This window comes from Lithobates pipiens, unplaced genomic scaffold, assembly GCF_037356315.1.
Source record: "Lithobates pipiens isolate NorthernLeopardFrog02 unplaced genomic scaffold, aLitPip1_a1.2 Scaffold_30, whole genome shotgun sequence".
Classification (NCBI taxonomy): domain Eukaryota; kingdom Metazoa; phylum Chordata; class Amphibia; order Anura; family Ranidae; genus Lithobates; species Lithobates pipiens.
Window position 1 is genome coordinate 148,114,345 of NW_027507791.1, and position 9,694 is coordinate 148,124,038.

General features: G+C 39.2%; 3 long non-coding RNA genes across 3 annotated transcripts; 2 read left to right on the forward strand and 1 right to left on the reverse strand.

Moving 5' to 3' along the window:
• Nucleotides 1–276: 276 nt before the first annotated feature.
• Nucleotides 277–2,236, reverse strand: LOC143942136 (uncharacterized). Its single transcript, XR_013264711.1, has 4 exons — nucleotides 1,562–2,236; nucleotides 1,311–1,463; nucleotides 876–1,009; nucleotides 277–743 (listed from the first exon to the last, which is right to left on the reverse strand). It is a non-coding gene; the product is annotated as an uncharacterized LOC143942136 (long non-coding RNA).
• Nucleotides 2,237–2,457: 221 nt separating this feature from the next.
• Nucleotides 2,458–3,263, forward strand: LOC143942137 (uncharacterized). Its single transcript, XR_013264712.1, has 3 exons — nucleotides 2,458–2,482; nucleotides 2,784–2,917; nucleotides 3,050–3,263. It is a non-coding gene; the product is annotated as an uncharacterized LOC143942137 (long non-coding RNA).
• A 4,518-nt stretch (nucleotides 3,264–7,781) lies between these two features.
• On the forward strand, nucleotides 7,782–9,219 carry LOC143942139 (uncharacterized). The gene is made up of 4 exons (XR_013264713.1): nucleotides 7,782–8,060; nucleotides 8,159–8,311; nucleotides 8,613–8,746; nucleotides 8,879–9,219. It is a non-coding gene; the product is annotated as an uncharacterized LOC143942139 (long non-coding RNA).
• Nucleotides 9,220–9,694: the final 475 nt, after the last annotated feature.

Genomic DNA, 9,694 nt, shown 5'->3' on the forward strand with positions numbered 1-9,694 from the left:
AAAAAACTTTCTGTGCCAAAAAATTCTAACCTTACGTTCCAAGAGGCGTTGCAAATATTGCAAAGCAAGGTCAAGATCCTTATCCGATGGTTCACTATTCTTTTGAAGGTCAGAGGCTTTGTTCATTAGGCCCTCCCAGGCCTCGCCGCTGAAAGCCGCCATGGACCCGGGAGAGAGAGAGAAGGAAATAAAGGGAAAAAGGAAAATTGGGGAAGGAAAAGGGGGAGAGGAAAAATACAATATTATTGATTAGTAAAGATAAATGCAAAAAATACAAAAGAACAAAAAGATTTTTTTATCATCATTACAGAAAGTTGCCGTGTCACAGGGAGGTGGGCCTAAGGACAAAAAGCGTATTAAAACGCATGAGTACAATAGAAATAAGTTGGTCCACACTATCCCAGAGACACATTACTGTTAAAGGTACCTCATCCCCCAATAATTCTATAAATATTATATCCACGAATAGGAAAAAGGGAGGGGGGGGCCAGGGGATTTTTTAACGGTACATTAATTAAAGAGACAAAGATTTCTTAAAAAAGAATTCATAGCTTTAATGTTGGAAATATGTTAAAATTATTTTGGAGAAACCAAAATAGCAAAAATATAATAGCAAATACACATTTTATACAAAAAATTACATGACACAAGATATAGGGGATCCTGAAATTGTTAGTTGCTGAGAATGATCATATATCCTCCCGACATGTTTCGCGTTTTTGCTTCTTCAGGGGAGTATGCAACTAACATGAACATAAACATAAAGAGAGGTTTAAGAATACAGAAAATACAATTATGCCATACAATTAGATACACATAAATTTCAGAACATTAGGTATGAAATTGGTCTCAATTTGCTCAGTCCAAATGCTTACCCAGATATAATCATTTCCTGCATCGCAACCCACAGGCCAACAGATGGTGAAATAGATGACAAGAATTAGGTGACAGGATCAAATGCTAAAAACAACCCAGCCTCATGCAGGGCATAGATGGAGGTAGACAAGCGCTACAAAGATCAAAAACAAAATCCAGAGATAAATAGCAAGTATGACAAGTCCAGCACAGGTATTAAAAAATGTTAGTTTGTAACAAAGTGGGTAAGTAAATATCAATCCCTAAATTATAAAAGGGAATTGGGGCTGAGAAACATGCCTCCATAGTAGGATATGAGATGCTTTTTTATCAGAGGGATGGAACAATTGATTTTAATTAAGCCTAATTAGTATAAAGGTTGAAAGAAGTGGCTACTGGGGGTATACTACAAAAATATTGTTAAAGAGAGTAGAAGGAATAAGAATTATTTTTACCTGCAGTTAGAATCAGAGATGAAAGAGTTAATTCCATATGATGGTATTGGTGCAATACAAATGCAACAAGTTACAAAAAAGGAATCAATTGATTCATTATGATGTTTTATAAGTTGCAGAGTGCAGCGATATGCTGCCACTGCCAGGCTGAACCTACAAGTAAATAAAAAGAAAGATGACTAAATATAGGTATAGAAAGATGAGAGGCGGTATTATAACAGTATAAAATTCAGCTAAAGAAATATATTTACCAAGAGGAAAAGTTAGCGTGGCGGTAGTATCTGTGCTGAACCTGCGCTACAGGTGAAATGACAGCGCTGCCTATTTATATCCCCCATCCATCGAGCCGGCGTCTGACGTCACCGGCTCGATGCGGACAGCCATAGGTGGAAGCAGTGAGCATGTGCAGAGCCTTTCAAGTCGGCATTTGAACTACCAACCCCATAATGCCTCAGTGCTGACACGAGGTTAATTTGGACAAATGCTGATGGAGATGGGGCTAAGCTGACTCTCCGCCCTTGAAGGGGGCGGGAAGACACAAGTCAGCATAGAGGGCAGAAGAAACGACGATTATCATGGCTTTTAACCCTAGAGGGGATTACATGCTCACTGCCACCTCAAATCGGGCGCCGCCTGGGGATAATACCCAGCTGCGCCCTTGGGTGTCCATATGCCCTTGCATACTTGGAGCAAGGGAAGATAAAAAGCAGAGTATCAAGTCCAAATCAAAAAATATATGGCTTTGGATTGCGGTGCAGGGAAGGAGGGAGAAAGCAGAGCTCCTCAATGTGGGTGGGACTCATAGAGAGCAACAGAGATCCCAAGTGTGCAAACCATGAAACCCACCTTGGGCCAAGCAAAGCGAGACATTAGACGGTATATATTACCGGTACAGCGTTAATAATAATTGATAATGACATTAATTGATGTACAGAGATATTTTTTTGATATAACATAAACATAAAAAGAAAATAAAATAAAATAAAATATATTTTGTTGAAAACAAAAGGACAAAAAGAAAAAGAAAAACCAATGACTAGGGGAGGGGGTAGAAGGAAAGGAAGGAAAAGGGAAATAGATGAACAAAAAGGGGAAAAGGGGGATATCACCTCTCTCTCTTCATGCCAGGTTCCACGGGGGCTCACAGCTTTCATCTCTGATTCTAACTGCAGGTAAAAATAATTCTTATTCCTTCTACTCTCTTTAACAATATTTTTGTAGTATACCCCCAGTAGCCACTTCTTTCAACCTTTATACTAATTAGGCTTAATTAAAATCAATTGTTCCATCCCTCTGATAAAAAAGCATCTCATATCCTACTATGGAGGCATGTTTCTCAGCCCCAATTCCCTTTTATAATTTAGGGATTGATATTTACTTACCCACTTTGTTACAAACTAACATTTTTTAATACCTGTGCTGGACTTGTCATACTTGCTATTTATCTCTGGATTTTGTTTTTGATCTTTCTAGCGCTTGTCTACCTCCATCTATGCCCTGCATGAGGCTGGGTTGTTTTTAGCATTTGATCCTGTCACCTAATTCTTGTCATCTATTTCACCATCTGTTGGCCTGTGGGTTGCGATGCAGGAAATGATTATATCTGGGTAAGCATTTGGACTGAGCAAATTGAGACCAATTTCATACCTAATGTTCTGAAATTTATGTGTATCTAATTGTATGGCATAATTGTATTTTCTGTATTCTTAAACCTCTCTTTATGTTTATGTTCATGTTAGTTGCATACTCCCCTGAAGAAGCAAAAACGCGAAACATGTCGGGAGGATATATGATCATTCTCAGCAACTAACAATTTCAGGATCCCCTATATCTTGTGTCATGTAATTTTTTGTATAAAATGTGTATTTGCTATTATATTTTTGCTATTTTGGTTTCTCCAAAATAATTTTAACATATTTCCAACATTAAAGCTATGAATTCTTTTTTAAGAAATCTTTGTCTCTTTAATTAATGTACCGTTAAAAAATCCCCTGGCCCCCCCTCCCTTTTTCCTATTCGTGGATATAATATTTATAGAATTATTGGGGGATGAGGTACCTTTAACAGTAATGTGTCTCTGGGATAGTGTGGACCAACTTATTTCTATTGTACTCATGCGTTTTAATACGCTTTTTGTCCTTAGGCCCACCTCCCTGTGACACGGCAACTTTCTGTAATGATGATAAAAAAATCTTTTTGTTCTTTTGTATTTTTTGCATTTATCTTTACTAATCAATAATATTGTATTTTTCCTCTCCCCCTTTTCCTTCCCCAATTTTCCTTTTTCCCTTTATTTCCTTCTCTCTCTCTCCCGGGTCCATGGCGGCTTTCAGCGGCGAGGCCTGGGAGGGCCTAATGAACAAAGCCTCTGACCTTCAAAAGAATAGTGAACCATCGGATAAGGATCTTGACCTTGCTTTGCAATATTTGCAACGCCTCTTGGAACGTAAGGTTAGAATTTTTTGGCACAGAAAGTTTTTTCACAAATACATTGATCAACAAATCGTGCCTTTTGGCCTTAGAATACAAATTTTCCCCAATCTAAACAAAATTGACAATCTCATCAAGCAAAAATGGGAAGAAAACCTACAAACGTGTTCGATTGCAATGATGACTTTATTAGCCATCCAATATTCGCATGATATCGACTTGATAGATAATTCCATTAAAAAATGGTACGATGAATATGCTAAAATAACCTCCACTTCTAAATTTAAACGCAAGGAATCTGAATTATCCAAACACATTGAAAATTATACCTTAGAGATAATACGTTTAAAACAAAATAAACTTACACGTGATAGTAATTCCTACTCGAACGGTTCGGCATACAAATGGCCAACAGATGGTAAAAATAAAAATAAGTTCTTTAGAGCATCACGCCCCTCTAACAGGAGGGATTATAATGATGATGAAACTAGATCGAGTGCTTCATCAACCTCCTTTCCATCCAATCATTCCACAATTTATCGTGATTTATCGGGAGATAGACTCCCAAAGAGGAGAAAAAGCGATTTGGAGGGCGCCGCTATGGCAGCACCCAACCAACACCTCAGTACCCCTTTACCACCTCGAACTCATCCTATTTCCAACCAAGTCCCTGTTCGTCCCTTAATGATGTTCCATCACCCACCACCACCCCCACCTCTCATCACTCCCACCCCCATTAACACATCCTTGTCCATTTCCACCTCCAGTAACACTTCTATGTCTACCACTCTCACGTCTTCCTTCACAAAATCAGCCCCTTTGACATCATCCCTACCCATCACCAACACTAATGACATCATCATTTCACCTAGTGGTGCTCCCCTACCGGCGGACCTCCGAATCGCCCCTATTTTTTTAGGGAAAGATTCCCCTCAACCACCCAATACCTAACCCAATCTTCTCCTACCTACCCAGAACTCAATTCAGGGAATGAATTATCTATAGTCAACTTATCGTCTTATGTGCTCACGAGTCATGAACTCGATGTTCTGAAACTAGGACTGACCTTCTGCCCTGATTCAAGCTCGGACAAATTCTCTCTGATAAAGGATATACATTTATTTGCACGAAAACTGATATTTAGAACCCTTTTTCATAAGCCCAAGCAACCTACTGTACAAATAAATACATTGAAACTCACCAATGAGGTAAATAGTGCTGATCAACAAGCCCTCTCCAATTTGATGGATCTATGGGAAGAGGGCCAAGTACCTCCTGATGATGAGATAACCATCTCTTCCACTGGTTTATCGGTACAGTCAGTTTCTTTTCCCCCTTTAGAAATGTTTAAACCTAAGTCAACAAACTTCCCACTCCTAAATACAAATCCAAATATTTGGGCATTTACCCAACAAGTTTGCCAGGCAATTGAACAAACGCATTTTCCATTGACCAACAAACATAATCTAACGCATAATCAATTAAAGGCATTAAAACAACTCAAAACTAATCCCAATATAATCATAAAACCCGCGGATAAAGGTGGAAACATCGTAATTATGAATACTTCACAATATCTCAATATGTGTAATAAGATTCTTCAAAATTCTGACTGGTATCGACCAATTTCTGTGTCTTTAATCTCTCATTTTGACACACAATATCGTTCGATAATCTTTAATGCATACAAATCTGGTACTATAGACAAAGGCACATGGAACTTTTTAAATTCTAAAGATCCAAAAGTTGCTACTTTCTATGCCCTCCCGAAGGTGCACAAATCTCTAACTGATCCTCCGGGACGTCCCATCATTTCCAGCTGTGATAGTTTGACAGAAAATGCAAGTAGCCTTGTAGATAAACACCTTACACCGCACGTCATTTCCCTTTTTTCTTATGTAAAGGATACCATCGATCTTCTAAAGATACTCGAGGGTATCAGCCTACCGGCACAGTCATGGTTGGTTTCCATCGACGTGGAATGTTTGTATAATGCTATACCACATACCAAAGGTTTACAAATAATACGCTCCTATTTGCAAGAAAGAGGCTCAAATTTCTTCGCTTATAATGAATTTGTTATGAAGCTATTGGATTTTATTTTAAAGCACAACGTATTCCAATTTAACCAATCCCACTACCTCCAGGTGCAGGGGGTTGCGATGGGGACTAAATGTGCCCCATCGTATGCCAACCTGTACCTGGGGGGGTGGGAAAAAGATACCTTCGCGCGTGAAGACCTCGTCCCTTTTCTAAGTAACATCACAGCCTGGTACAGGTACATTGATGATATTTTATTTTTTTGGTCAGGATCAGAATCAGATTTGTTGCTCTTTTTCAATTTACTTTCTGTGAATCCATTCAATTTAAAGTTTACGTTGAATTACAGCCAAAACTCCATTGAATTTTTGGACTTAACTATTAAAATTGATGCCACTGGACATGTTTATTCTGCCTTATACAGAAAGCCTACTGCTGGCAATACGGTCTTGCATGCGACAAGCTTTCACCCAAAACCTCTCCTAAAGAGCATCCCCTACAGCCAGTATCTAAGGGCCAAACGCAATTGCAGTACTGACTCTGACTTTAAGATTGCAGCCAATGACTTATACAATAGACTCAGAGCACGTGGATACAGTCATGTATCTCTGAAAAAATCATATAATAGAGTAAAAAATAAAGATAGGACTTCCCTTCTCTTCTCCAATAAACAAAAAAATTTCGATAACAAAGTACGTATCATTACCAAATACTCTAACCAACATCATTCGTTCCGTGCTATAATCAATAAGTTTTGGCCTCTTTTAAAAGCCGATCCTATTGTTAATCAGTACATAAATGATGCACCATCAATCACCTATATGAGACCTCAATCACTCAAGGACAGCTTAGTTAGAAGTCACTTTCAGGACTCCTCAGGTGATACTAAATCCAAATATCCAGGTACCTATGCATGCGGGCAATGTGACATGTGTCCCTATATACATAACTCTCAAAAGATCAGATTGCCAAACGGCAACCGTTTTGTTTCGAAATTTCACGTTACATGCTCCACTCCAGGCGTTGTATATTTGGCCCAATGCCGTTGTGGAGGATTTTACGTAGGTAAAACTAAAAGACTATTTTCTATCCGCATAAAAGACCACATCAAACCTATTCTTAATAAAAAAATCACCACAGCCATAAGTAGGCACATAGGCACCTATCATGCCTTTGACCCCAACTGGATACGTTTCTCAGCCCTGGCCCATATACCTCTAAACTCAAGAGGTGGCTCAGTGGACAAGCTTCTCTTACAAACTGAAGCTAAGTGGATCTTTATTCTAAAAGCCACTAAATACCCTGGTTTCAATGAAAATATAAGCTACAGATCCTTTCTATAGCTAATCTCTGTTTGTTTGTTTCATGAACCCTCCTACCTTAGCTGTGAGCCCCCGTGGAACCTGGCATGAAGAGAGAGAGGTGATATCCCCCTTTTCCCCTTTTTGTTCATCTATTTCCCTTTTCCTTCCTTTCCTTCTACCCCCTCCCCTAGTCATTGGTTTTTCTTTTTCTTTTTGTCCTTTTGTTTTCAACAAAATATATTTTATTTTATTTTATTTTCTTTTTATGTTTATGTTATATCAAAAAAATATCTCTGTACATCAATTAATGTCATTATCAATTATTATTAACGCTGTACCGGTAATATATACCGTCTAATGTCTCGCTTTGCTTGGCCCAAGGTGGGTTTCATGGTTTGCACACTTGGGATCTCTGTTGCTCTCTATGAGTCCAACCCACATTGAGGAGCTCTGCTTTCTCCCTCCTTCCCTGCACCGCAATCCAAAGCCATATATTTTTTGATTTGGACTTGATACTCTGCTTTTTATCTTCCCTTGCTCCAAGTATGCAAGGGCATATGGACACCCAAGGGCGCAGCTGGGTATTATCCCCAGGTGGCGCCCGATTTGAGGTGGCAGTGAGCATGTAATCCCCTCTAGGGTTAAAAGCCATGATAATCGTCGTTTCTTCTGCCCTCTATGCTGACTTTTGTCTTCCCGCCCCCTTCAAGGGCGGAGAGTCAGCTTAGCCCCATCTCCATCAGCATTTGTCCAAATTAACCTCGTGTCAGCACTGAGGCATTATGGGGTTGGTAGTTCAAATGCCGACTTGAAAGGCTCTGCACATGCTCACTGCTTCCACCTATGGCTGTCCGCATCGAGCCGGTGACGTCAGACGCCGGCTCGATGGATGGGGGATATAAATAGGCAGCGCTGTCATTTCACCTGTAGCGCAGGTTCAGCACAGATACTACCGCCACGCTAACTTTTCCTCTTGGTAAATATATTTCTTTAGCTGAATTTTATACTGTTATAATACCGCCTCTCATCTTTCTATACCTATATTTAGTCATCTTTCTTTTTATTTACTTGTAGGTTCAGCCTGGCAGTGGCAGCATATCGCTGCACTCTGCAACTTATAAAACATCATAATGAATCAATTGATTCCTTTTTTGTAACTTGTTGCATTTGTATTGCACCAATACCATCATATGGAATTAACTCTTTCATCTCTGATTCTAACTGCAGGTAAAAATAATTCTTATTCCTTCTACTCTCTTTAACAATATTTTTGTAGTATACCCCCAGTAGCCACTTCTTTCAACCTTTATACTAATTAGGCTTAATTAAAATCAATTGTTCCATCCCTCTGATAAAAAAGCATCTCATATCCTACTATGGAGGCATGTTTCTCAGCCCCAATTCCCTTTTATAATTTAGGGATTGATATTTACTTACCCACTTTGTTACAAACTAACATTTTTTAATACCTGTGCTGGACTTTTCATACTTGCTATTTATCTCTGGATTTTGTTTTTGATCTTTGTAGCGCTTGTCTACCTCCATCTATGCCCTGCATGAGGCTGGGTTGTTTTTAGCATTTGATCCTGTCACCTAATTCTTGTCATCTATTTCACCATCTGTTGGCCTGTGGGTTGCGATGCAGGAAATGATTATATCTGGGTAAGCATTTGGACTGAGCAAATTGAGACCAATTTCATACCTAATGTTCTGAAATTTATGTGTATCTAATTGTATGGCATAATTGTATTTTCTGTATTCTTAAACCTCTCTTTATGTTTATGTTCATGTTAGTTGCATACTCCCCTGAAGAAGCAAAAACGCGAAACATGTCGGGAGGATATATGATCATTCTCAGCAACTAACAATTTCAGGATCCCCTATATCTTGTGTCATGTAATTTTTTGTATAAAATGTGTATTTGCTATTATATTTTTGCTATTTTGGTTTCTCCAAAATAATTTTAACATATTTCCAACATTAAAGCTATGAATTCTTTTTTAAGAAATCTTTGTCTCTTTAATTAATGTACCGTTAAAAAATCCCCTGGCCCCCCCCTCCCTTTTTCCTATTCGTGGATATAATATTTATAGAATTATTGGGGGATGAGGTACCTTTAACAGTAATGTGTCTCTGGGATAGTGTGGACCAACTTATTACTAGAGGATCTATGTCTGGAGTCCCCCATCTTTGCAAACAGCTGAAACACTTTGGGGTGAAGAGACCATTCCCCCGGAAATAACTGCTGGCGACTTAGATAGTCTGCCTGCCAATTCTCTACTCCCGGAATGAAGACTGCCAAAAGGCATGGGACATTCTCTTCTGCCCAAGTTAGAATCTGGTTCACCTCTCTCTGAGCTGAGAGACTTCTGGTGCCCCCTTGGTGATGATACATGCCACAGCCACCGCATTGTGAGATTGGATCCTGACAGGAAAATTCCTTAACCCGGAAGTCCAGGTCTTTAGAGCCAGATACACTGCCCATATCTCTAGGCTGTTGATGGGCAAGGTTTGTTCGGTTATTGACCATAGTCCTTGGACAGTCGTCTTGTCTAATACTGCTCCCCAGCCTGACAGGCTTGCATCTGTCGTTAATACTTTCCAGTAGGG